Source organism: Bombina bombina, chromosome 3 (assembly GCF_027579735.1).
Source record: "Bombina bombina isolate aBomBom1 chromosome 3, aBomBom1.pri, whole genome shotgun sequence".
Taxonomy (NCBI): domain Eukaryota; kingdom Metazoa; phylum Chordata; class Amphibia; order Anura; family Bombinatoridae; genus Bombina; species Bombina bombina.
In genome coordinates this window covers 980508895-980535981 of record NC_069501.1, presented here as the reverse complement: position 1 = coordinate 980535981, position 27087 = coordinate 980508895, and positions in this window count along the sequence as shown.

The window sequence follows — 27087 nt, the reverse complement described above, 5'->3', positions numbered from 1 at the left end:
TAGTTAAAATAAATACAAACTTGCCTGTAAAATAAAAATAAAACCTAAGCTAGCTACAATGTAACTATTAGTTATATTGTAGCTATCTTAGGGTTTATTTTACAGGTAAGAATTTAGTTTTAAATAGGAATACTTTAGTTAATGATAGGAATTTTTAGTTAGATTTCTTTTAATTATATTTAAGTTATAATGGAACAGAGAGCAAACAAATGATGCAGACAGAAATTAGCAGGCGTGAGTGGAGACCTAGCTGTTACTATCGCAACATGCAGAGTGAGTTTAATTCTTGGGGGTTAATATCACCACTTCTCATATATCACAAACAGAGCATCCAAGATATGTAATGTAAAGTCACAGCAAAGCAGAGCAATGAAGCATATAAGGATGTTATGACTGGTGAAGAATGTGTCAGGCTGCAAATATCAGGAAAACCAGGTCCTGCATATACAGATGCTTGTAATAGCACTTAGGTGTAATGAGCCATTCAACCCACAGACCCTAATACATGCAATCAAGCTAGGGAAATGCAGAGCGTGTAATCCTCATTCGAAGTAGGCTCTGGACACCACTCCAGTCACTCAAGTGCTAATCAATGCTATAGGTGTAGAGGCAAGCATAGAAAATAAGTGCAGCAAGCAGATATGTATTGAATTAATGAAATAGGGTAGGTAACGGATATAAAGTAAATCCCATTCTGATAGGTTGGAGAAAAGCACAAATGCAAAATAACAAGGCTGCCATACAGATAAACAACCTTGTATTTGAAAAACAAGCCCCAAGCCGTAATAAAACAGTCTTTGGTTACTCACTACCCTTTCCGTATCTTCCGTTTGAGAAATCCACTTGCGCGTCTCAGTTACAGTCTCCGTTGCTATGTTTCCGGCTCCAACTCTGCTCAGCTGGTCTCCACGCTGACACGCTGCTCAGCTCCTCCTCCGGCCGTGACGTCACCCGGCTGGGCAGTCCATTGTCGCTGTGAACCGTATTGTAGGATTGGAGTCCTAATACTCCAAATAAAGAAGCAAATTTTTTTTTCCAAAAATGATCCAGCAGACAAGAGTGCTATAAGAATAAAAAGCAAACTTTATTAGGACAAGTTAAAAACGAATACAAAAATAGGCAGACTCCTAACAAAACAGTTGGGAGACCTACTTTTGATACTCCCAACTGTTTTGTTAGGAGTCTGCCTATTTTTGTATTCGTTTTTAACTTGTCCTAATAAAGTTTGCTTTTTATTCTTATAGCACTCTTGTCTGCTGGAAAATTTTTGGAATTTTTTTTTTGCTATATTTAAGTTAGGAGGTGTTAGGGTTATGGTTAGACTTAGATTTAGGGGTTAATAACTTTAATATAGTGGCGGCGATGTTGGGGGCGGCAGATTAGGGGTTAATAAATGTAGGTAGGTGGTGGCGATATTAGGGACAGCAGATTAGGGGTTAATAATATTTAACTAATGTTTGCGAGGCGGGAGTCCGGCGGTTTAGGGGTTAATATATTTATTATAGGCGGCGATGTCCAGTTCTACAGATTAGGGGTTAAAAATTTTCTTTTAGTGTTTGTGATGTGTGAGGGCCTCGGTTTAACTACTGACTTTAATATGCGGTACCAGTCTTGACAGGAGAGGGTCTACCGCTCACTTTTTGTCAGACTCATAATATCGGCGCTATGAAAGTCCCATTGAAAAAAGAGGATACGCAATTTACGTAAGTGGATTTGCGGTATTTCCAAGTCTGGCCAAAAAAGTGAGCGGTACACCTGTACCTGCAAGACTCGTAATACCAGCGGGCGTTAAAAAGCTAACGCTGCTTTTTAAGCCTAACGCAAAACTCGTAATCTAGCCGAAAGAAAGTAATATAACCCATATAATTACATTCTCTATTAATATAGAATTTAGTGTGATCAGAAAATACAACAGGGCCTAAGAAGACATCACAAAATGAAACAGTGGACTGCATAAAAATGATATCTATACAGCTGCAGCGCTGACCAAGAATATAGATATAACCTCTTTTATCAGGATACTGTGTGACATACACATTTTCTACCCCGGCCTGTTTGCACATATAATTAATGAAATTAGAATCATATTGTAGTTTATCACATTTCCACCTATCCTGGCTATGAGTGAAACGGTTAAAACCACCTGCAAATATAACAATTTTTTAAGTCTGCAAAAAAGGTTGAACAAATGTAAACAGTTCCTTTCTTTCAAACTATGTTTTCTGACCATGTATATTAATCAGTCTGTACTCATGATTGCTTATGCATTCATATAACAATAAACATCTTCCTGGCATTATATCCAGAACCTGATGACAAGATACATTATTAATCTTTTAAACAATACTGACACCCCCCCCCACATTTGTCAACATTAAAGGACAAAAATGATGGACCCTATAGTCAGTCTTTTCTTCAAGCAAGAACATCCTTAAAGGGACAGGCAACAACAGAATTGTTGTTTAAAAAGAAATATAATCCCTTTATTACCCATCCCCCAGTTTTGCATAACCAACAGTTATAACTGCCCCCTTATTTCAGTTCTTTTGACAGACTTGCATTTTAGCCAATCAGTGCTCACTCCAGGGCAACTTAACGTGCATGAGCTCAATGTTATCTATATGAAACACATGAACTAATGCCCTCAAGTGGTCAAAATGCATTCAGTTTAGAGGCAGTCTTCAAGGTCTAAGAAATTAGCATATGAACTTCCTAGAATTAGCTTTCAACTAAGAATACCAAGAGTACAAAGCAAAACTGGTGATAAAAGTAAATTGGAAAGTGGAACATTTACCAGCTCCAATGCCTTGCCACATTCATGATGCAATCAAAGAAAGAGGTGCCTCATAGGGTAATAAAATATCCCACAAATATAGAAAGCACAGGTAAGGATCATTAACTCATGTTTGGTAAAGCACTACTGGTAGTGCTTGTGGCGCAGGCTGGGACTTGTGGCCCTACTGCTAAGCTATCTCCGGCAACCCAGCAACTCAATCCAAAGTAAGAAATGGCTGTAATTTTTGTAAGCAGCCCGACTAGTTCACACAAAGTGTTATCTGGATATTCGTCTGGCAGCAAGGCGATCTTCAAAATTATAAAAAAAATATGTTTATGTTAAAACATTTATTAAGAACAAGAAATGCATTTCTCAGCGGTAAAAACTGCTTCTTCAGGCTATATAATTGATACATTCATAATGCTCCCTTATGTTGCCTTCAACCTGTAATTAGTGATGTCACGAATTGTTCGCCGGCGAATAGTTCCCGGCGAACATAGCTTGTTCGCGTTCGCAATGGCTGGCGAACATATGCGATGTTCGATCCGACCCCTATTCGTCATCATTGAGTAAACTTTGACCCTGTATCTCAATCTGCAGACATATTACAGCCAATCAGCAACAGACCCTCCCAGCTCCTGGACAGCAGCCATTTGAGATTCATTCGGAAGCTGCATTGCTAGTGAGAGGAGGGACAGTGTAGCTGCTGCTGATTTAATAGGGAAATTGATAACTAGGCTAGTGTATTCAGTGTCCACTACAGTCCTGAAGGACTCATCTGATCTCTGCTGTAAGGACAGAACCCCAAAAAGCCCATTTTAGGGCTAGAACATCAGTCTGTTTTCTTTTTTCTTTTTCCCTGTGTAATCTAATTGCAGTTGACTGCCTGCCAAGCCCACTTGCCCAGTGCCACCACTCATATCTGGTGTAACAGTAGTGTAAATTTAAAAAAAAAAAAAAACTTTTTTGATTGTGAAACATCAGTCTGCTAGTGTAATCTAATTGCAGTTGCCTGCCTGCCTGCCAGTGTGTGTGCCAGGCCCACTTGCCCAGTGCCACCACTCATATCTGGTGTAACAAAACAGTCCAATTTGGAACAGCACAAAAGGAAAGGAGTGCTCGTGCAGACAGGTGAACTGCCACTTCACCACATAAATATAGTACAATGAAAGTGTCCACAGCTCTCCAATGCTTGAAAATATCTTTATTAGAACAAATTAGCAACGTTTCGAGGCTAATACCTCTTAATCATGCATAGGCTTTTACTAACTTAACACACCTTTTATACCTGTTGGTTTGGCGCCACAAGGCCCAAAACCTGTAGAAATAGTGACACCTACTGGTGTTCATATACATTACATTAAAAAGTTATTATATACAAATATATGTACATGCTTACAATGAAATATTGTGTTGTACTAATGGAACACATAAAGTTTACATTATACTTGAATTTGGAGAGAATCTTAGATAGTTTAAATTTCACACATATTTTTTAATGAACAAGAGATCTAAACCTTTTATATCTTGATAGCAAGGAAATTTCTAACTAAATAACTCCTATGTACTTTCCAAATAAGACTATGATAAAAGTTTAATTCTTATTTTATCATGCATATTTTATTTTATTTTATTTTATTTTATTGGATCTAGGCTACAAGGCTCATTAATGGTATTACAAGATAAAGATATTTATATCAGCTGATAAAGATTACTGTATCAACAGATGAAGATTATATATCAATTAAAGGAAAAAATCCCTTTTAGGCTTTAAAAATTCCTTTTAGGCTTCAAAAATAAGGACTTACCCTTGAGGTTTAAAGTCAGAGTTAAAAAATTGATATTAAAAAATTGATATTAGAAAGTGAAGTACTATTTTTGTTAGACCTTTGTTATAGGTAGACTGACAAATCTAATTCTGTGTTTAAGCCTCTAGGCACCATAGTTTCCAGCTTGTGAATCCACCAGGATTCTTTTTGTTTTAATAGAATTTCCCTGTCTTGTCCATTTCTCTGAGATTTTATGTGATCAATTACTTGCCATCTCATTTGGCTGATGTTATGTCCTTTCTCTATGAAATGGCTAGATACAGGGGCCTCTTTGTTTTTACAGCGTATATTTGAGCGATGTTGGCTCATCCTATCTTTTACCTTACGGGTGGTCTCTCCCAAGTAGACCAAAGAACATGGACACTTTATTAAATATACAGCATGGGTAGTATCACATGTGTAGAAACCTTTAATGTCATATCTGGTACCATTATGGGGATGATGAAAAAATGTTCCTTTTATTATGGAACTACAACTCATGCAATTTAAGCATGGGTATGTGCCATAATTTTTACTACCTATGTGTGTTTGAAAACTACCTTTACTTGGACCAACATCGGATTTTACCAAGTGATCTCTCAAGTTTTTTACGCGTCTATGGGCCATTAAGGGGGGATTTTTGAAGATAGGTATTTTGTCATTGCAGTCACTAAGTATATACCAATGTTTTCTTATACTTTTAGTGATTTCCTTACTATAGTGACTGTACTGAGAAACAAAGACCATCCTGTTCTCTTTTTGTTTAACAGTATTGTTTTTATTATGAAGCTTTAATACCTCATGCTTTTTTTCTTCTATTAATTTTGCTGGGTAGCCTCTTTCAATGAATTTGTCTGCCATTTCATCTATACGTTGGTTACATTTCTGTGTATTACTGACTATTCTTTTTACACGTAGTAGCTGGCTCTTAGGGAGAGATTCTACCAAAGGTCTTGGGTGAAAACTGTCAAATCTGAGTAATGTGTTCTTATCAGTATTTTTGGTATACAAATCAAACTCTAATATATTGCCAGCTTTTATAACTTTTGTGTCTAAGAACGTTATACTCTCTTCACTGTAGGTAATAGTTAACTCCAGACCTTGTACTGCTGAATTTACCTCTCTGACAAATTTTTCCAGGGATCCAATGTCACCCCACCACACGCCAAAAACATCATCTATGAATCTCCACCAGATGGAGCCATATTCTTTAAAGATTTTATTCTCATAAATGATTTTCTCCTCAATCTCATTCATGAAGAGATTGGCGTATGATGGGGCAACATTGGACCCCATGGCTGTTCCTCTCAACTGTACATACCAATCATCTTCAAACAAAAAATAATTACAAAATAAAATCAATCTTAGTAGTTCTTCAATGAATTGGCCTTGTTTCCTAGTACATATGTTGTTATTCATTACATTTTTCATAACAATGGAGATACCTGTTTCATGCTTTATGCATGTATATAAACTTTTTACATCCATAGTAAAGAGAATATATTTGCTAGAGGGGAATTCTAGATTTTTGGCTTTTTCAAGAAAATAATTTGTATCCTTGATATATGAAGACATTTTGTTAACCTCTGGTTGTAAAATTTTATCTACAAATATAGAAATGTTAGAAAATACCGATTGAACACTGGAGACAATGGGCCTACCAGGGGGTCTTTTTACATCCTTATGGACCTTAGGAACTGAATAGAATATAGGTGTTTGTGGGTTCTGTACAAAAAGATATTCTTTTAGCTTTTTATCTATGATGTGATCATTATAGGCTTGCTCTAAAATATGTGAAATTTATTTTTGTAATAGTTTGACAGGATTACTATTTAGTTTCTTATACGTTGTTTGGTCCTGTAATTGCCCCTTTATTTCTCCTATATAATACATTCTATCCATTAGTACTAAGGCCCCTCCCTTATCCGCCCCCTTAAAAATTAAATCTTTTTGATTCTTTAAGGAGATTAAAGCTTTTTGGTCATTAGATGTAAAGTTGGTGCAGTGCTTTTTCTTACTATTGTGTGCTTTTCTCAATCTTTGTATATCTTGTTCTACCAGCTTTATATATGTGTTTATACTATGTTCATTCACATTTGGATTGAATGTGCTGTTTTTCTTAACAAGCCCCATGTCACAAAGAGACCATTTACTACAACTTTCTTTTTGAGATGCATTGTAATCACACATATAATTAGCAAACCAGTATTTAAGCTTAATACTCCTAAAAAATTTATACAGGTCTTTTTCTAACTCAAAAAAATTAATGCTCGCAGATGGGCAAAAGGAAAGGCCTTTATCTAACAGTCCTTGTTCAAATTCTGTTAACATATGTCCAGATATATTAATGACAGTACTGTCTCTCTGCGTAATGCAGTTTACTTGCGGTTTTGAGTTTTCTTCGATTTGTAGTGTCTCCTCGTGGTCATTCTGCTTTTCTTGTTGCCGCTTGCTGTGCTTCCTATCTCCTCTGCGCTGCTTTCTTCTCCACTCGCTTCTAAAGGGGAAGCCGATTGTTCGGAGGAGCTGTCCTGTGATGGCGTTCCTGTCGTCCCTCTCTGATGGCGCCAAACCAACAGGTATAAAAGGTGTGTTAAGTTAGTAAAAGCCTATGAATGATTAAGAGGCATTAGCCTCGAAACGTTGCTAATTTGTTCTAATAAAGATATTTTCAGAAATCAAAAGAATCAAAAAGATTTAATTTTTAAGGGGGCGGATAAGGGAGGGGCCTTAGTACTAATGGATAGAATGTATTATATAGGAGAAATAAAGGGGCAATTACAGGACCAAACAAAGTATAAGAAACTAAATAGTAATCCTGTCAAATTATTACAAAAAGAAATTTCACATATTTTAGAGCAAGCCTATAATGATCACATCATAGATAAAAAGCTAAAAGAATATCTTTTTGTACAGAACCCACAAACACCTATATTCTATTCAGTTCCTAAGGTCCATAAGGATGTAAAAAGACCTCCTGGTAGGCCCATTGTCTCCAGTGTTCAATCAGTATTTTCTAACATTTCTATATTTGTAGATAAAATTTTACAACCAGAGGTTAACAAAATGTCTTCATATATCAAGGATACAAATCATTTTCTTGAAAAAGCCAAAAATCTAGAATTCCTCTCTAGCAAATATATTCTCTTTACTATGGATGTAAAAAGTTTATATACATGCATGAAACAGGTATCTCCATTGTTATGAAAAATTTATTGAATAACAACATATGTACTAGGAAACAAGGCCAATTCATTGAAGAACTACTAAGATTGATTTTATTTTGTAATTATTTTTTGTTTGAAGATGATTGGTATGTACAGTTGAGAGGAACAGCCATAGGGTCCAATGTTGCCCCATCATACGCCAATCTCTTCATGAATGAGATTGAGGAGAAAATCATTTATGAGAATAAAATCTTTAAAGAATATGGCTCCATCTGGTGGAGATTCATAGATGATGTTTTTGGCGTGTGGTGGGGTGACATTGGATCCCTGGAAAAATTTGTCAGAGAGGTAAATTCAGCAGTACAAGGTCTGGAGTTAACTATTACCTACAGTGAAGAGAGTATAACGTTCTTAGACACAAAAGTTATAAAAGCTGGCAATATATTAGAGTTTGATTTGTATACCAAAAATACTGATAAGAACACATTACTCAGATTTGACAGTTTTCACCCAAGACCTTTGGTAGAATCTCTCCCTAAGAGCCAGCTACTACGTGTAAAAAGAATAGTCAGTAATACACAGAAATGTAACCAACGTATAGATGAAATGGCAGACAAATTCATTGAAAGAGGCTACCCAGCAAAATTAATAGAAGAAAAAAAGCATGAGGTATTAAAGCTTCATAATAAAAACAATACTGTTAAACAAAAAGAGAACAGGATGGTCTTTGTTTCTCAGTACAGTCACTATAGTAAGGAAATCACTAAAAGTATAAGAAAACATTGGTATATACTTAGTGACTGTAATGACAAAATACCTATCTTCAAAAATCCCCCCTTAATGGCCCATAGACGCGTACAAAACTTGAGAGATCACTTGGTAAAATCCGATGTTGGTCCAAGTAAAGGTAGTTTTCAAACACACATAGGTAGTAAAAATTATGGCACATACCCATGCTTAAATTGCATGAGTTGTAGTTCCATAATAAAAGGAAATTTTTTTCATCATCCCCATAATGGTACCAGATATGACATTAAAGGTTTCTACACATGTGATACTACCCATGCTGTATATTTTATAAAGTGTCCATGTTCTTTGGTCTACTTGGGAGAGACCACCCGTAAGGTAAAAGATAGGATGAGCCAACATCGCTCAAATATACGCTGTAAAAACAAAGAGGCCCCTGTATCTAGCCATTTCATAGAGAAAGGACATAACATCAGCCAAATGAGATGGCAAGTAATTGATCACATAAAATCTCAGAGAAATGGACAAGACAGGGAAATTCTATTAAAACAAAAAGAATCCTGGTGGATTCACAAGATGGAAACTATGGTGCCTAGAGGCTTAAACAGAGAATTAGATTTGTCAGTCTACCTATAACAAAGGTCTAACAAAAATAGTACTTCACTTTCTAATATCAATTTTTTAATATCAATTTTTTAACTCTGACTTTAAACCTCAAGGGTAAGTCCTTATTTTTGAAGCCTAAAAGGGATTTTTAAAGCCTAAAAGGGATTTTTTCCTTTAATTGATATATAATCTTCATCTGTTGATACAGTAATCTTTATCAGCTGATATAAATATCTTTATCTTGTAATACCATTAATGAGCCTTGTAGCCTAGATCCAATAAAATAAAATAAAATGAAATAAAATAAAATATGCATGATAAAATAAGAATTAAACTTTTATCATAGTCTTATTTGGAAAGTACATAGGAGTTATTTAACCTAAGTTAGAAATTTCCTTGCTATCAACATATAAAAGGTTTAGATCTCTTGTTCATTAAAAAATATGTGTGAAATTTAAACTATCTAAGATTCTCTCCAAATTCAAGTATAATGTAAACTTTATGTGTTCCATTAGTACAACACAATATTTCATTGTAAGCATGTACATATATTTGTATATAATAACTTTTTAATGTAATGTATATGAACACCAGTAGGTGTCACTATTTCTACAGGTTTTGGGCCTTGTGGCGCCAAACCAACAGTTATAAAAGGTGTGTTAAGTTAGTAAAAGCCTATGCATGATTAAGAGGTATTAGCCTTGAAACATTGCTAATTTGTTCTAATAAAGATATTTTCAAGCATTGGAGAGCTGTGGACACTTTCATTGTACTATATATATCTGGTGTAACAGTAGTGTAAATTTAAAAAAACAAACTTTTTTGACTGTGAGACATCAGTCTGCTAGTGTAATCTAATTGCAGTTGCCTGCCTGCCAGCGTGTGTGCCAGGCCCACTTGCCCAGTGCCACCACTCATATCTGGTGTAACAGTAGTGTAAATTTAAAAAAAAAAAACATTTTTGACCGTGAAACATCAGTCTGCTTGTGTAATCTAATTGCAGTTGCCTGCCTGCCAGCGTGTGTGCCAGGCTCACAGCGTATACTGTGCCCACTTGCCCAGTGACACCACTCATATCTTTTTAATAGTAGTGTAAGTGTACATTTAAAAAAAAAAAAACTTTTTGACTGTGAAACATCAGTCTGCTTTTTTGTGTCAGGCTCACAGTGTATACTGTGCCCACTTGCCCATTGGCACCACTCATATCTTGTTTAATAATAGTGTAAGTGTACATTTAAAAAAAAAAAAAATTTTTGGACTGTGAAACATCAGTCTGCTTTTTTGTGTCAGGCTCACAGCGTATACTGTGACCACTTGCCCAGTGCCACCACTCATATCTTGTTTAATAGTAGTGTAAGTGTACATTTAAAAAAAATGACAGGCAGAGGCAGGCCACCCCGCAGGTGCCATTGTGGTCGTGGTGCTGTGATTCCCTTTGGCCCTAGAATAATGCCCAGTGTTCAGAGGCCACGTACCATGAACTCGAAAAGTTCTGAGGAGGACATAGTTGACTTTTTAACACAGGACACCCAATCTTCTATAGCTTCCGCTCCGAAACTTGACGCACCATCCTCCTCCAGCTTATCTTCGGGCACCTCTCAAGTTACCACTCGCCCACCTGCCGCCACCACCAACACTAGCACCACAGCCGCTTCACTTGATCTGTCAGAGGAATTATTTACACATCAGTTGGAAGAAATGAGTGATGCGCAACCATCATTGACAGAGGATGTAGATAACAGTGATATGTCTCAGTCAGGCAGCATTACAGACATGGACGTACGGTGTGATGATGATGATGATGTTGTACCCGCTGCTGCTTCCTTTGTTGATTTGTCAGATACAAGTGAAGCGGTTGATGATGATGATGCGTCCGTGGATATCACGTGGGTGCCCGCTAGAAGAGAAGAACAGGGGGAAAGTTCAGATGGGGAGACAGAGAGGAGGAGGAGGAGACGAGTTGGAAGCAGGGGGTGGTCGTCGCAAGGAGCAAGTGGCACAGTCAGACAGCATGCATCGGCACCCAGGGTCAGCCAGACAGCACGCCAATCAACGCATGCTGTTGCCACCACCAGAATGCCGTCATCGCAGAGCTCAGCAGTGTGGCATTTTTTGTGTGTGTCTGCCTCTGACAACAGCGATGCCATTTGCAACCTGTGCCAAAAGAAACTGAGTCGTGGGAAGTCCAACACCCACCTAGGTACAACTGCTTTGCGAAGGCACATGATCACACATCACAAACGCCTATGGGATCAACACATGAGTAGAAGCAGCACACAAACTCAAAGCTGCCATCCTCCTCCTGGTCCAGCATCTTCAGCCACGTCAACCACTGCTGTCCTCCTTGCCCCCTCTTAACCATCCGCCACTCCGTCTCTCTTCCAGAGCAGTTCCTGCTCATCTGCCTACAGTCAGGTGTCTGTCAAGGACATGTTTGAGCGTAAGAAGCCAATGTCACAAAGTCACCCCCTTGCCCGGCGTCAGACAGCTGACTTGTCTGAACTCTTAGCCCGCCAGCTTTTACCATACAAGCTGGTGGAGTCTGAAGCATTCAAAAAATTTGTAGCTATTGGGACACCGCAGGGGAAGGTAACCGGCCGAAATTTCTTTGCACAAAAGGCAATCCCCAACCTGTACTCGATTGTGCAAAAGGAAGTAATGGCATGTCTGGCACACAGTGTTGGGGCAAGGGTCCATCTGACCACTGAACGCTGGTCTGCAAAGCATGGTCAGGGCAGGTATATCACCTACACTGCGCATTGGGTAAACCTGCTGACGTCTGCCAAGCATGGAATGCGTGGCTCTGCAGAGGAGTTGGTGACAATGCCACGACTTGCAGTCAGGCCTGCTGCCACCTCCTCTACTCCTCCTACTCCATCCTCTTCCATAACCTCCTCGGCTGAGTCCTCTTCTGCTGCTGCGTCTTGCTCCACATCAACGGCACCCCCCCAGCTCCCCAGGTACTATTCCACAACCTGGATATGGCAGTGTCATGCCGTCTTGGGGTTGACTTGCCTGAAAGCAGAGAGTCACACCGGACCAGCACTCCTGTCCGCCCTAAACGCACAGGTGGATCAGTGGCTGACTCCGCACCAACTGGAGATCGGCAAAGTGGTTTCTGACAACGGAAGTAATTTGGTGGTGGCATTGAAATTGGGCAAGTTGACACATGTGCGGTGCATGGCACATGTGTGTAATCTGATCGTACAACGCTTTGTGCATAAGTACCCATGCTTACAGGACGTCCTGAAGCAGGCCAGGAAGGTGTGTGGCCATTTGAGGCGTTCCTACACGGCCATGGCACACTTTTCAGATATCCAGCGGTGAAACAACATGCCAGTGAGGCGCTTGATTTGCGACAGCCCAAAACGTTGGAATTCAACACTCCTAATGTTCGACCGCCTGCTCCAACAAGAAAATGCCGTTAACGAGTATTTGTATGACCGAGGTGGTAGGACAGCCTCTGCGGAGCTGGGAATTTTTTTGCCACGTTACTGGATGCTTATGCGCAATGCCTGTAGGCTCATGCGTCCTTTTGAGGAGGTGACAAACCTAGTCAGTCGCACCGAAGGCACCATCAGCGACATCATACCATTTGTTTTCTTCCTGGAGCGTGCCCTGCGAAGAGTGCTGGATCAGGCCGTAGATGAGCATGAAGAGGAAGAGTTGTTGTCACCATCACCACCAGAAACAGCCTTATCAGCATTGCTTGCTGGACCAGCGGCAATGCTGGAAGAGGATTGTGAGGAAGAGGAGTCAGAGGAGGAATGTGGCTTTGAGGAGGAAGACCAACCACAACAGGCATCCCAGGGTGCTCGTTGTCACCTATCTGGTACCCGTGGTGTTGTACGTGGCTGGGGGGAAGAAGGTACCTTCAGTGAGATCACTGAGGACGAGGAACGGGACATGAGTAGCTCGGCATCCAACCTTGTGCAAATGGGGTCTTTCATGCTGTTGTGCCTGTTGAGGGACCCTCGTATAAAAAAGTTGAAGGAGAACGACCTTACTGGGTGTCCACGCTACTAGACCCCCGGTATAAGCAGAAAGTGACTGAAATGTTACCGAATTACCGCAAGTCGGAAAGGATGCAGCAGTTCCAAAATAAATTAAAAAGTATGCTTTACACAGCGTATAAGGGTGATGTCACAGCACAACGGAAATCTAACAGGGGAAGAGGTGAAAGTAATCCTCTGACTCCCATGACCACGCCGGCAAGGACAGGACGCTTTACAGACGTGTTGTTGATGGAGGACATGCGGAGCTTTAAGTCCTATGCATCGCCACATCCCTTCGGGGTCCACCCTTGGAGAACGACTCATCCGACAGGTAGCAGACTACCTCGCCTTAACTGCAGATCTCTACACTCTGAGGAGCGATGAACCCCTTGACTACTGGGTGTGCAGGCTTGACCTGTGTCCTGAGCTATCCCAATTTGCAATAGAACTTCTGGCCTGCTCCGCTTCAAGTGTCCTGTCAGAAAGGACCTTCAGTGCAGCAGGAGGTATTGTCACTGAGAAGAGACGTCGCCTAGGTCAAAAAAGTCTAGATTACCTCACCTTTATTAAGATGAATGAGGGATGGATCCCGAAGGGACTGACATTGGGCGATACATTCGAGTAAAAAAGGCCTGATGAGATGAGCTGCCTTGGGCTAAAAATGGTCCACACACTGCTGTATTTTATCTTCGAATGCTGGATGACTTGCGTGACTTATCCGCCACAAACTAGGGTTCAAGCCGCAATGTTTTAGGGCACTTTCTGCCTGGGAAACAAACATCAATTTTTCTGGCCGCTGCTACAGGAGACGTAACAGGGATTAAACTGATGAGAATAGTACTACTTAACACACCACTCATATCTGGTGGCACAGTAGATTGCACGCGGTGCTCTGACAAAATGCAGAAGGACATTTGGCAGACGGACATTTGGCAGACGGACATTTGGCCGACAGACAGAAAGCTAAAGAATGTTCTGATTTTGGCCGAGGGCATATACGTTCCAGAGTGCTCTGTTCTAATCAGAGCCTTGGGCACCGCCACTGCCTCTGGGAACCTTACCATGGGTCCCAGACTGCACATCTTGTAATTCTCTGTCTGGGAAATTATCTATCTATCAAATCTATCTATTTATCTATCAAATCTATCTATCGTATCTATCAAATGTATCTATTGCATCTATTGATCTATCTAATCTATGTATCTATCTATCTATCAAATCTATCTATCTCGTGGCCGGACTGTTATCTGACAGCCACTTGTGTTTTGGCCAAATGTCCGGCAGCCAAAAGTCCGGCCACGATTGCACGCGCAGTGCCCCAAATTTGAAGTAGGAGGACCGACCAAGCATATTTTTCCATCTCCTGGTTCCTAAAATCCATGCCATATACACGTCCCCTGATAGGGGACGTAACAGGGATTAAACTGATAAGAATAGTACTACTTAACACACCTTATAATAACGCAGAGAGAGGCAACGCAGAGAGAGGAGTCTGAAGAAGAGGAGTCAGAGGAGGAAGGTGGCTTTGAGGAGGTGGAAGACCAAACACAGCAGGCGTCCCAGGGGGCTTGTTGTCACCTTGGTGTTGTACGTGGCTGGGTGGAGGAAGAGACCTTCAATGACATCAGTGAGGACAAGGAACGGGACATGGCTAGCTTGGTATCCAACCTTGTGCAAATGGGGAGTTTGCGGTTGTGCAAATGGACTGTTTGCGGTTGTTTGCGGTGCGTTAAACGGGGAGTTTGGTCTGTCAATGTGAAGCGGGCGTAACCCTTACACTACCTGATCGATACAACATCATACCTGATGTTTTAAAGCACGTTATTCCAAAAATTTAGGAATGTTAGGTGATTTATGCCCTTTATGGATTAAAACCAGACTCTGCATCAACTATGTAATTTTCCATGGGAGTTTTGCCATGGATCCCCCTCCGGCACGCCACAGTCCAGGTGTTAGTACCCTTGAAACAACTTTTCCATCACTATTGTGGCCAGAAAGAGTCCCTGTGGGTTTTAAAATTTGCCTGCCTATTGAAGTCAATGGCGGTTCGCCCGGTTCTCGAACATTTGTGGAAGTTCGCGTTCGCCGTTCATAAACGGAAAATTTTAAGTTCGCAACATCACTACCTGTAATAAGGCTATATCACTAAAGGAATTTTCTTCTTTGTGGTTCTAATTTTGCTGAGCCTCTGGACATTTTATTTACAAATGACCAGGCTTATAACACAAATTGCAAACAATGGTGTTGATGCATTTATTTCTTGGATCACCAAATTCTATATAGTTACTGCATCTAATTTTATCACAGGCTGAAGAAAACTGTCCTCTAGAACCACACTTAAAACAACATTATAGCTGCCAATGATAATAATATTTCCCTTTAACAATGCCAATATAAAGGACGTTTGGCAGAAGAATTCTTATATTATACCATGAAAAAAGCTATACTTCCAACAAATAACCTCCATTTTTATAATTGCCATTGTAGATCTTCTTAGGCTCACTAAGGACTTCACATTGGCGTTTGAGCAAGAAAATTTTGTCCTCTACTGCAGAGCTTTCCAAACTTTTCATGTTGGTGACACACTTTTTAGACCTACATAATTTTGCGACACAGTAATTCAGTTGTACTGGCAAACAGGATTTTAAACTAACTTGTTTTAAGAGATACGGACACATACATAAATGGTATAATAACTAAATGTATTTACAAGTAACAGTATGTAAGTATGTGCAAGAATTAAAAAAAATTCTACTTACTATTTTAATGGGATGTATGAGGTTAATGGGATGAACACAATTTCTGAATATTTGGTGGAATATTAGATAAAGACACTCGCATTTCATCATCAAGTACTTTTACTCTTCCACTTCCTATCCATATATCAAGAGCAGGAGCAGCAATGCACTACTGGGAGCTAGTTGCAACAAAAAAACCCCACTGACTTCTGACTTCAGCTCAGCATTTAAGTTGCCTCCCTCAGAGCTCGGTGAGTCCGATTGACTACTGCCCACGCTGCAAACACACTGCTGTCCCACTCACTGACTACACATGCAGTCACGAGCCAATTAAGGAGACTACATGTGCAGTCAGGAGCCAATGTGCCGCCAAAGCCTCCAATGGGAATAGTTTCAGATCCCACTGAGCTGCGCCAATAGGTTAAAATGATCTGTAACCTCCTAGGTATCAATCACATGTCAACCATGTGATATGCGTAGCAGGCAGGCGGAAAGTCAGAAACCAAAAAATAATAATATTTTATTAAATAAAATTTAGAAAAATTTGTGCTGAAGCAGGGACACACCTACACACTGCTGCCGACACACTAGTGTGTCCCGACACACAGTTTGGAAAGCACTGCTCTACTGGAATGGATTCATGATTAAATACAATGCTCACAGCCTGCTAATTGGACTGGCCTCATAGAATTCCAGCAGGGGCTTTAAAGTACTGGTGAGATGTCTTAGAGAATCTCTCAGGCCCAGAGCGCTTTACATAATTGGGCACTTTGCAGAACTTGTAACCTATCATTACTTCTGTATCAAAAGAAATCAAGCCGCAAGCTCTGTCATGTTTAAGTAATAGTGCTTTATCAGCAGGATTGCCAACTCTTTCCCACAAAAATGCTAAGAAACCAGCTGGTGACTGTGGGTGGGCAGTAGGAGAGGATACACAAAGAATCCTTCCCAAATGTCTAACTTAGTTGTCACCCTAGACCATGACATATTTTTCACAATTAAATAGTGAGCTTATCTTCTTGACTGCTAGTAAAAATCAGAGCAGTTATTCACCCACTAGTTGCTAGCAGTAGACTCAAAACATGTATTGTATCTCCTTTCTGTCCTCCACAAAGTCATTTATATTACCTTGTCTTTTTAATAACACAGAGAAAGTGGTGCTTTGGCCCCCTTCACTACCAGGGCAATGATTTTACACCTGCATAGCTGCCAGTGACAAACAGAGCAAATAGTTTACCCCTAGTGGCTACAAATAGCAAACACAGAGCAGTGTTTAAAGGGACAGTATACACCAATATTCATATAACTGCATGTAATAGACACAGCTATAAAGAAGAATATGCACAGATACTGATCTAAAAATCCATTATAAAACCTTTTAAAAACTTACTTAGACACTGCTGATGAGGTTAGGCTGGGAAATCCAATGAAAGGGGATGAGAAAGCAGGAAAAGCAGACCCTCCCCTGCCAGTGCACAAACAGGAGCAAGCAGGAATCTGTAGACGTCAGTATACTTCTGATACTTTGGGGCTTGGTTAGTAGTCTGAAAATCAGCACAATGTTATTAAAAAAATAAGCAAAACTATACATTGTTGCATAAACACTCCTAGATGGGCTATATAAATGGATAATCTACAAAAAATGTATGCAAAGAAAAATCTAGTGTATCTCTTTAACTGCTAACACATTAAAGTGATTTTTTTACCCTCCTTGGCTGACACTAACACAAATCAGTGCATGTGTAGTGTCACCATAGCTTGTAGTGGCACCAAATTTGTCACAGATAGACAAAAATGTGTCCTTTATATATGGACATTTTAAAAACTGGATATTTAAGAGTCTTTGTTTTGTACAGATTTTACTAGACTCAACGAATCAGTAAGTGGCAGCTGACAAACTCAAGTATCAGTGGTGTCATTAAAGGGGGCTGTTTATGGTTTTAGCCAAGAATTTGCTGGGTTAATTCCTAAACATATGCAAACATTAAATAAGGTTGTCCATTGCTGTTTTTTTCTTTTAGGTTGATTGCAACTAGTAGTCTCAGTTATCTGTAGCATTAGGGACCTTTCCTTTCTGTCCTTGACCAATTTTATTTCAGCGATTTAGTTGGGGTAGTCATTTTGAGATTGCCCCAGGGAATCTGTCTTGGGGATGGGTTGTGTGACAGTTTCTAACCTACATCCTAGGATGACTAGTGACAATCAGATAATACTCCCTCCTAAATAAATGGTTACTTATCCCTCTAGCAAAAACAAAAGTGCTTATATATTCTCCATTAAGAGGTGATTGTTGTATTTTGCCATTTTATTGTGATCACCTGTGTTTTAGAGGGACATAGGGACCCTCATTTGAAAGGGCAGACCCCCCTAGACAATGAGTATGCTGGAGATCAGAGGACTTCCCAGACTTAAATGAAGAGTGAAAACTGTAGCACACTGGCATAGTGTTTTACTATTGGCTGTATCAGTCACGTCAGTCATGATGGGTGGACTTTGCTTATAATTCCTTTGGCATCCTCTTATCAATTTTTGATTTGAACAGCCAATAGGATTTTAGTAGGTCTCATCCTATTGGCTGTTTTGAAGAGCTAATAGAATTTCAGAAGCTCTTATCCTATTGACTGATTTGAATTTGAAGAATCAAATCAGCCAATAAGAATGTAAGGTATGCCATTTTGAAATGACAACCTTGCATTCAACTTCAGTGTATGGCAGCGACCGTATGAAGAGAACGCTCCACGCAGGATGTCTTCGGCTTCCAGGATGGCTATGCTCCAGGCTGCCGGGATGAAGATAGAAGACGCCCGGGGATAGATGAAGACCTCGCCGCCTAGATGAAGATGGATGTTAGTGTTTTTTTTTGTTTTTTTAGTTTTTTGGGTGTGTTTTTTTTGTTATTAGGGCTTTGGGCTATGAAAAAGAGCTAAATGCCCTTTTAATGGCAGTGCCCATTCAAATGCCCCTTTAGGGGCAATGGGTAGCTTAGGTTTTTGTTAGTTAGGTTTTTTTATTTTGGGGGGTTGGTTGGGTGGTGGGTTTGCGGTAAGAGCAGTGCGGTATTAACTTGCACGTCATTGTCACCACTCACTTTCCTACAGCGCTGGTATTACAGGTTTTCATAAACCTGGCGTTAACAGGCAAAAAGTGAGCGTAGAGCAAAATTGAGCTCCATACCGCACTCCAATACCAGCACTGCTGAAAGCCGCGGTGAGCTGGTTTTACGTGCTCGTGCACGATTTCCCTAAAGACATCAATGGGGAGAGCCGGGTGAAAAAAGTCTAACACCTGCAAAAAAGCAGCGTAAAGCTCCATAACGCAGCCCCATTGATTCCTATGGGGAAACAAAATTTATGTTTACACCTAACACCCTAACATAAACTTCGAGTCTAAACACCCCTAATCTTACACTTATTAACCCCTAATCTGCCACCCCTGATATTGCCAACACTTACATTATACTTATTAACCCCTAATCTGCCGCCCCTAACATCACCGCCAGCTACCTACATTTAATAACACCTAATCTGCCACCCCCAACGTCGCCACCACTATACTCAATTTATTAACCCCTAAACCTAAGTCTAACCCTAACACCCCCTAACTTAAATATAATTAAAATACATCTAAATAAAAATTCCTATCATTACCTAAATAATTCCTATTTAAAACTAAATACTTACCTATAAAATAAACCCTAAGATAGCTACAATATAACTAATAGTTACATTGTAGCTAGCTTAGGGTTTATTTTTATTTTACAGTCAAGTTTGTATTTATTTTAATTAGGTAGAATAGTTACTAAATAGTTATTAACTATTTACTAGCTACCTAGCTAAAATAAATACAAATTTACCTATAAAATAAAACCTAACCTGTCTTACACTAACACCTAGCATTACACTACAATTAAATCAATTAAATTAATTAAATACAATTACCTAAATTACCATAAAAAACAAACACTAAATTACACAAAATAAAAAAGAAATTATCAGATATTTAAACTAATTATATCTAATCTAATAGCCCTATCAAAATAAAAAAAGCCCCCCAAATAAAAAAACCCTAGCCTAAATTAAACTACAAATAGCCCTTAAATAGCCCTGTAATATTGGCGCTATGGAAGTCCCATTGAAAAAAGACTTTACGCAAATTGTGTAAGTTAAATTGCGTTAAGGCCAAAAAAGTGTGCGGTGCCCCTAAATCTGCAAGACTCGTAATACCAGTGGGAGTGAAAAAGCAGTCTTATGAGCCTTAACGCTGCTTTGGTACTCATACCGCAAAACTCGTAATCTAGCTGATAGTTTTTTATTTTTCATGATAATAGTGTTCATTATTTTTGGTAAAGTTAGATATTTTTAAATTTTTTGTAGGATTTGTTTTTATTTAGTTGTAATTTAGATTTTTTTTTTTTTTAGTGTTTGGTCTTTTAAATTGTAATTTAGATATTTTAATTGGTAGTATTTTTTATTTTATTAGATTAGTTATGTTGGTTTAATTTAGGTTAGGTTTATATTTATTTCACAGGTAAGTTTTTATTTATTTAAATAGTTATATTGTAATTTTAATTTAAAGTTGGGGGGGTGTTAGGTTTATTTAAATTTTGTTGGCGATGGCGGTGGGCGGCAGATTAGGGGTTAATAAGTAGTTTATGGGTGTTGGTGTACTTTGTAACACTTTAGTTATGAGTTTTGTGAAGCCTCATAACTACTGCTTTCAGATGGCGGTATAGGCTGTAATGCAAGCATTTTAGCTTCACCGCACAACCTGTAATACTGGCGCTATGGAAATCCCACACAAAAACTTCATTTTTTTGAGTGCGGGATCGATGTTGCGTTACAGGCTAAAATGCTTGCGGTATAGCTATATTTATTTACAAAATATTTTACCAGGAAGGATACATTAAGATTTCTCTCGTTTTCAAGTATGTCCTGGGTCCACAAAACATTGCATTGATACAATAGGGTACAATAAAATTCAAAGGCAATAATAATACATAATATATGCAATTTTTTTTACATAGAACAGGTAGGAAATATATAATCAACCATGACAGGTGCATTCTGTTTTGAGATATGAAGAGAGGCATCTCTTAATGGATATTTAGCTTGGGGAAAGTTTGAAAGTGTCTGAGAGGTCATTCCATAATTGTGGTGCTCTGTAGGAAAAGGAGGATCGAGCTGCTTTCTTTTTGTATTGAGGCAAGCTAAATAATGTGCTGTTATTGGATCAGAGGTTATAGGAGGTGGGAACAGCCAGGGAGAGCATTCTGCTCAGGTAGGGTGGGAGCTTCCCAGAAAGGCTCTTAAACACAAGGCAGGAAAGATGGAGGGTGCGTCTGGATTCCAGCGTCAGCCAGTTTATTTCTTTTAGCATGTCACAATGGTGGGTCTTGTAGTTACATTGTAGCACAAAGCGGCAGAACGAGTTATACAATGTATTAAGTTTATTAAGGTGAGTTTGCAGTGCAGGTGCGTATACTACGTCCCCGTAATCCATGATTGGCATCAGCATTTGCTGTACATTCTTTTCCTTTACTGTAGGGCTGAGGCAAGATTTGTTTCTGTACAGGGCACCTAGTTTTGGATAAAGTTTAGATGCAAGTTTTACTATGTGGAGGCCAAAAGATAGATTAGGGTCTAACAACATACCCACGAATTTGAAAGAGTGGACTGCGGTCAGCGTGCAATTGGATTTTGTTTTGATGATGATTTTGTAATTTGTGTAATTTAGCACCCGTTCCAAAGATCATTGTGACAGTTTTGTCAGTGTTTAGGATGAGTTTGTTTTTTGAGATCCACTTTTATACCTCTGAACTGGTCTTGGAGCATTGCTTCAAGCTGCGACAGATCGGATTTGTTTGCATAGATTACCGTGTCGTCTGTGTACATGTGTACAGTTGAGGATTTGCAGACATTAGGCAGATCATTTATAAATAATGTGAATAGTAGGGGGCCGAGAATGGAACCTTGGGGAACACCACACGTGACTGGGAGAGGGAGGGAGTCACTGTTAGAAATGGAGACATATTGTGATCGATCTGATACATATGTTCTAAACCAGGTTAACAGACGATCAGCAATACCAGAGTTTTTTAGTTTGAGCAGTAGTATGTCGTGGTCTACTGTGTCAAAGGCCTTTGCAAAATCAAGGAAAATAGATCCAGTTAGGTCTCCTTGTTCCATGCCAGTTTGGGTTGGGTGTCGTTGCAAACTTTTAGGAGGGCAGTTGTAGTGGAGTGTTTCGGGCGAAAACCTGATTGATCAGGGGTCAGATAGTTAGAAAGTTGGTAATACTCGCATAATTGAGTATGGATGATTTTTGACAATACTGGGAGCAATGATATAGGGCGATAGTTAGAAACCAAGGTTAACTCCCCACTTTTATGAATAGGCACTACTCTTGCAGTTTTCCAGAGTTTGGGTATGTATCCAGACATCAAGGATTAGTTAATTAGGGTTGTGACAGGCTTAGCAATTGCCGGCGCACTGAGCTTCAACAGCATTGCTGGGATTTGATCAGGTCCAGACTGGTTTTTCATTTTTAGATTAATAAGGTGTTTCTTAATGACATTAATGGGTACAGGTCTAAAATTTAACTTCTCTATATTGGGTCTTTGCTGTTTTAGTGGGGCATGATCCACATTTGTAGCTTCAGGATGCATGTAATTTATTAGTTTGTCAATCAGTGTGGTGGAGCATCCGACAAAATAATTGTTAAAGGCATTTGCTACTTCTAAGGGGAGTTGCAGGTTTTGGTTATCCACATTGACAGTGGAGGGTTGGGAGTGGATTGGTGGATTTTGTAAGTTATTTATGATTTTCCAAACTTTCTAGGGTTAGATATGTTATTATTCAGATTTTCACAGAAATATTGGGCCTTGGCCAATTTTTTTTGTTTAGTGCATATATTTTGCCATTGTCTATATATACACAGTGATAGTTCATAGAGCCAGTATGCTTGAACTTTGACCACAATGAATCCCGAAACTGGTACATTTGAATGGGGTCAGCTGTGATCCAATTCAAGTGTGCTCCTTTTACTCTCATCTTACGCAGCGGGTATGTAAATTTCAAACTTGTAGGAGTTCAGACTGAAAGAATTCACGACTCCCAATAGCGGCGTTACTGCTTTTATGCTGAAATTGCCATTTTTTCAGCGTTAAAAGCAAAAACGCAAAACTCGTAATCTAGGTGACTGTGTTCTCATTGTTTTTATTTAAAGTAAAATTAAACATCCATAATTTTAATTAATAATTTCAGCTTTGATCCCTAATGTCATTTGGTTTAAGGACTAACCAACAAATTGTTCCTAAAATCTTTTTTTTTTTCCAACTGCATTATTAGCTGATATAAACAACCTGGTACGCACATTACTTGTTGGGCCTCATCACTACAGCAGCAGCAATTATCTTGTTAATGTGTGGTTTAGAGAAGAGGCTGCCTATTTGGGATTCTGTAGGCTTTATAAGCACAGATGATTTGGCAGGTTCCAAGTATCTCACCTTGTGTAGAGCATCTATATAATGGAGAAGGGATCACAGTATATAGATTGTTTTCTATACAGTCTCCTTTTACTGCTTGTATGTAGCCCCACCCTCTATATACAGCTCTCTATACCTGTAAATTGATTGTCTTGTGTTAATTATCATTCTCTGTTAATGGCAGGGTGGGGTTATCACTGTTTTCACTGTGTGACTGACAATGTTTTAATAACTGTTCTTTTTGTGACTTTTAAGAATATGTTAATCAGTTCTCTTGAAGAGTAGCAAAAAGGGTTAATCACAGTTCTCTTTACACATTTTTAAAAGTGTTTATCACTGACCTGCAAGTCTAGTAAAAAAATACATTTTTAATTAGAAATCTCTGTGTCTGATTAAAAAAAGGTTTAATCATTGCTCAATCTGCTGCCAAAGCATCCATTAAATACAATATTGCTACCATATTCTTTAAATTCTGCTAAAAACCTGAGAGCCCGGAAGCAGGGGACATGCAGAGCGGTAGCTCCGACTGGTGCTTAGAAATTAAACACCAGTGAGGAACAAGGGGAAAGCTTCTTGTAACAGCGTCATCTGATGGCCTTTTATAGAAATTTATATTCAAAACTCTTCTAAAGTTATCAGTAAAGCGCTGATCACAAGAAATGACTGTCTCTGATAGCAGCTACTCTGGCTCTGCTGTCAGGGGAACTATTGCCCTGTCGCCCCCCCCGGATCCGCCACAGATATACACATATAAACGCATAAATACATATGTATACTTATATATATATATATATATATATATATATATATATAGATAGATAGATAGATATACATATATATATATATATATATATATATATATATATATATATATATATATATATATATATATATATATCATTCAAGCCCTTTACCATCAAGTAGCTTAAAACTTGATAAATCCTATTTATGCAATATTCATATTTAATAAAGTGTTTTACTGTGTATGTACTGTTAATATTTCGCATTCCAATGTTCTGCACATAGGGGAATATGTTCAAAGCATTTTAAATAGATTTTAATATATATATATATATATATATATATATATATATATATATGTATATATATATATGTGTATATATCTATACCTATATGTCATTTTATATTAATATGTATAGATATATATTTTACCAAAAAATCCACATATATAAAATATGTATTTAAGAATAAATAGAATTTATTATTTTACGTGACAAACAATGGAATGTCAAATATTCATATTTTATTTCGGGTTAAGTGCACTTGAATAAACGCGAGTATGGCTGTTTTTTTTATATCAGTTTGCACACTCCACTGACGTCTATGGGAGAGTACGTTAACACGGTCACAATATTCGAAGTTCCACTCCTTTGTGTGTGTATCAGGATTTCTTTTTACTTTCAATTCATAATACGAGCGCAACCAGACCCCTGCAAAAAGCCTCCTTCTAGCGAAGTTAACGTGCGAACGGCAGCGCTCGTAATCTAGCCCCTTATGAATAAAGCTATTCCACACAGCTATGTCTTTGGCTTCCAACAGTTTGATTGTGTTAAACACTAAACTTCTTACTAGGGGCTCGATTCTATAAAGTTCTCTGGTCTGGGTAAATACTATAAGATGCCTTGTCAGTTTTACGAAGCGACAAACAAAATGTCAAAGTTCCAGGCAAAAGTCCTAACGCATTTTAGCTATTACTAGCCGTACTCACAGACTCTATATTCTTCCTTCCTGTCTCCCTTATATACAAAATTCTGCCCTCTAATTAAAAACAGTTTGAGTTTACCTATTTTTAACTCTTTATCTCTTCCCTTATAGAGATGATTTGTTCTAGTATTCTAAATATCTATAAATGCAATTGACTGCTGAATAGACTAAAAACAAAGGATTGCCTCATATCCTAATTATGTTTCACTCTTTACAGTTTTAATATTTAATTCTGTTACAAGGAACAAAAATACAAATATTACATCCTAATCTTAACCCCTTAGTGACCAGACCACTTTTCCATTTTCTGACCGTTTGGGACCAAGGCTATTTTTACATTTCAGCAGTGTTTGTGTTTAGCTGTAATTACCCTCTTACTCATTTACTGTACCCACACATTATATACAGTTTTTCTCGCCATTAAATGGACTTTCTAAATATACCATTATTTTCATCATATCTTATAATTTGCTATAATTTTTTTTCTAAAATACGATGAAAAAATGGAAAAAAGACTTTTTCTAACTTTGACCCCCAAAATCTGTTACACATCTACAACCACCAAAAACACCCATTCTAAATAATTTCTAAATTTTGTCCTGAGTTTAGAAATACCCAATGTTTACATGTTCTTTGCTTTTTTTGCAAGTTATAGGGCAATACATACAAGTAGCACTTTGCTATTTCCAAACCATTTTTTTTTCAAAATTAGCGATAGTTATGTTGTAACACTGATATCTGTCAGGAATCCCTGAAAAACCCAAAACCCTTCACATGTATACATATATTTCTTTCATGTAATTAATTAGTCCATGAGCTAGTGACGTATGGGATATACATTCCTACCAGGAGGGGCAAAGTTTCCCAAACCTCAAAATGCCTATAAATACACCCCTCACCACACCCACAAATCAGTTTTACAAACTTTGCCTCCCATGGAGGTGGTGAAGTAAGTTTCTGCTAGATTCTACGTTGATATGCGCTTCGCAGCAGGCTGGAGCCCGTTTTTCCTCTCAGAGTGCAGTGAATGTCAGAGGGATGTGAAGAGAGTATTGCCTATTTGAATTCAATGATCTCCTTCTACGGGGTCTATTTCATAGGTTCTCTGTTATCGGTCGTAGAGATTCATCTCTTACCTCCCTTTTCAGATCGACGATATACTCTTATATATACCATTATCTCTACTGATTCTCGTTTCAGTACTGGTTTGGCTTTCTACTATATGTAGATGAGTGTCCTGGGGTAAGTAAGTCTTATTTTCTGTGACACTCTAAGCTATGGTTGGGCACTTTTATATACAGGGAGTGCAGAATTATTAGGCAAATGAGTATTTTGACCACATCATCCTCTTTATGCATGTTGTCTTACTCCAAGCTGTATAGGCTCGAAAGCCTACTATCAATTAAGCATATTAGGTGATGGGCATCTCTGTAATGAGAAGGGGTGTGGTCTAATGACATCAACACCCTATATCAGGTGTGCATAATTATTAGGCAACTTCCTTTCCTTTGGCAAAATGGGTCAAAAGAAGGACTTGACAGGCTCAGAAAAGTAAAAAATAGTGAGATATCTTGCAGAGGGATGCAGCACTCTTAAAATTGCAAAGCTTCTGAAGCGTGATCATCGAACAATCAAGCGTTTCATTCAAAATAGTCAACAGGGTCGCAAGAAGCGTGTGGAAAAACCAAGGCGCAAAATAACTGCCCATGAACTGAGAAAAGTCAAGCATGCAGCTGCCAAAATGCCACTTGCCACCAGTTTGGCCATATTTCAGAGCTGCAACATCACTGGAGTGCACAAAAGCACAAGGTGTGCAATACTCAGAGACATGGCCAAGTTAAGAAAGGCTGAAAGACGACCACCACTGAACAAGACACACAAGCTGAAACGTCAAGACTGGGCCAAGAAATATCTCAAGACTGATTTTTCTAAGGTTTTATGGACTGATGAAATGAGAGTGAGTCTTGATGGGCCAGATGGATGGGCCCGTGGCTGGATTGGTAAAGGGCAGAGAGCTCCAGTCCGACTCAGACGCCAGCAAG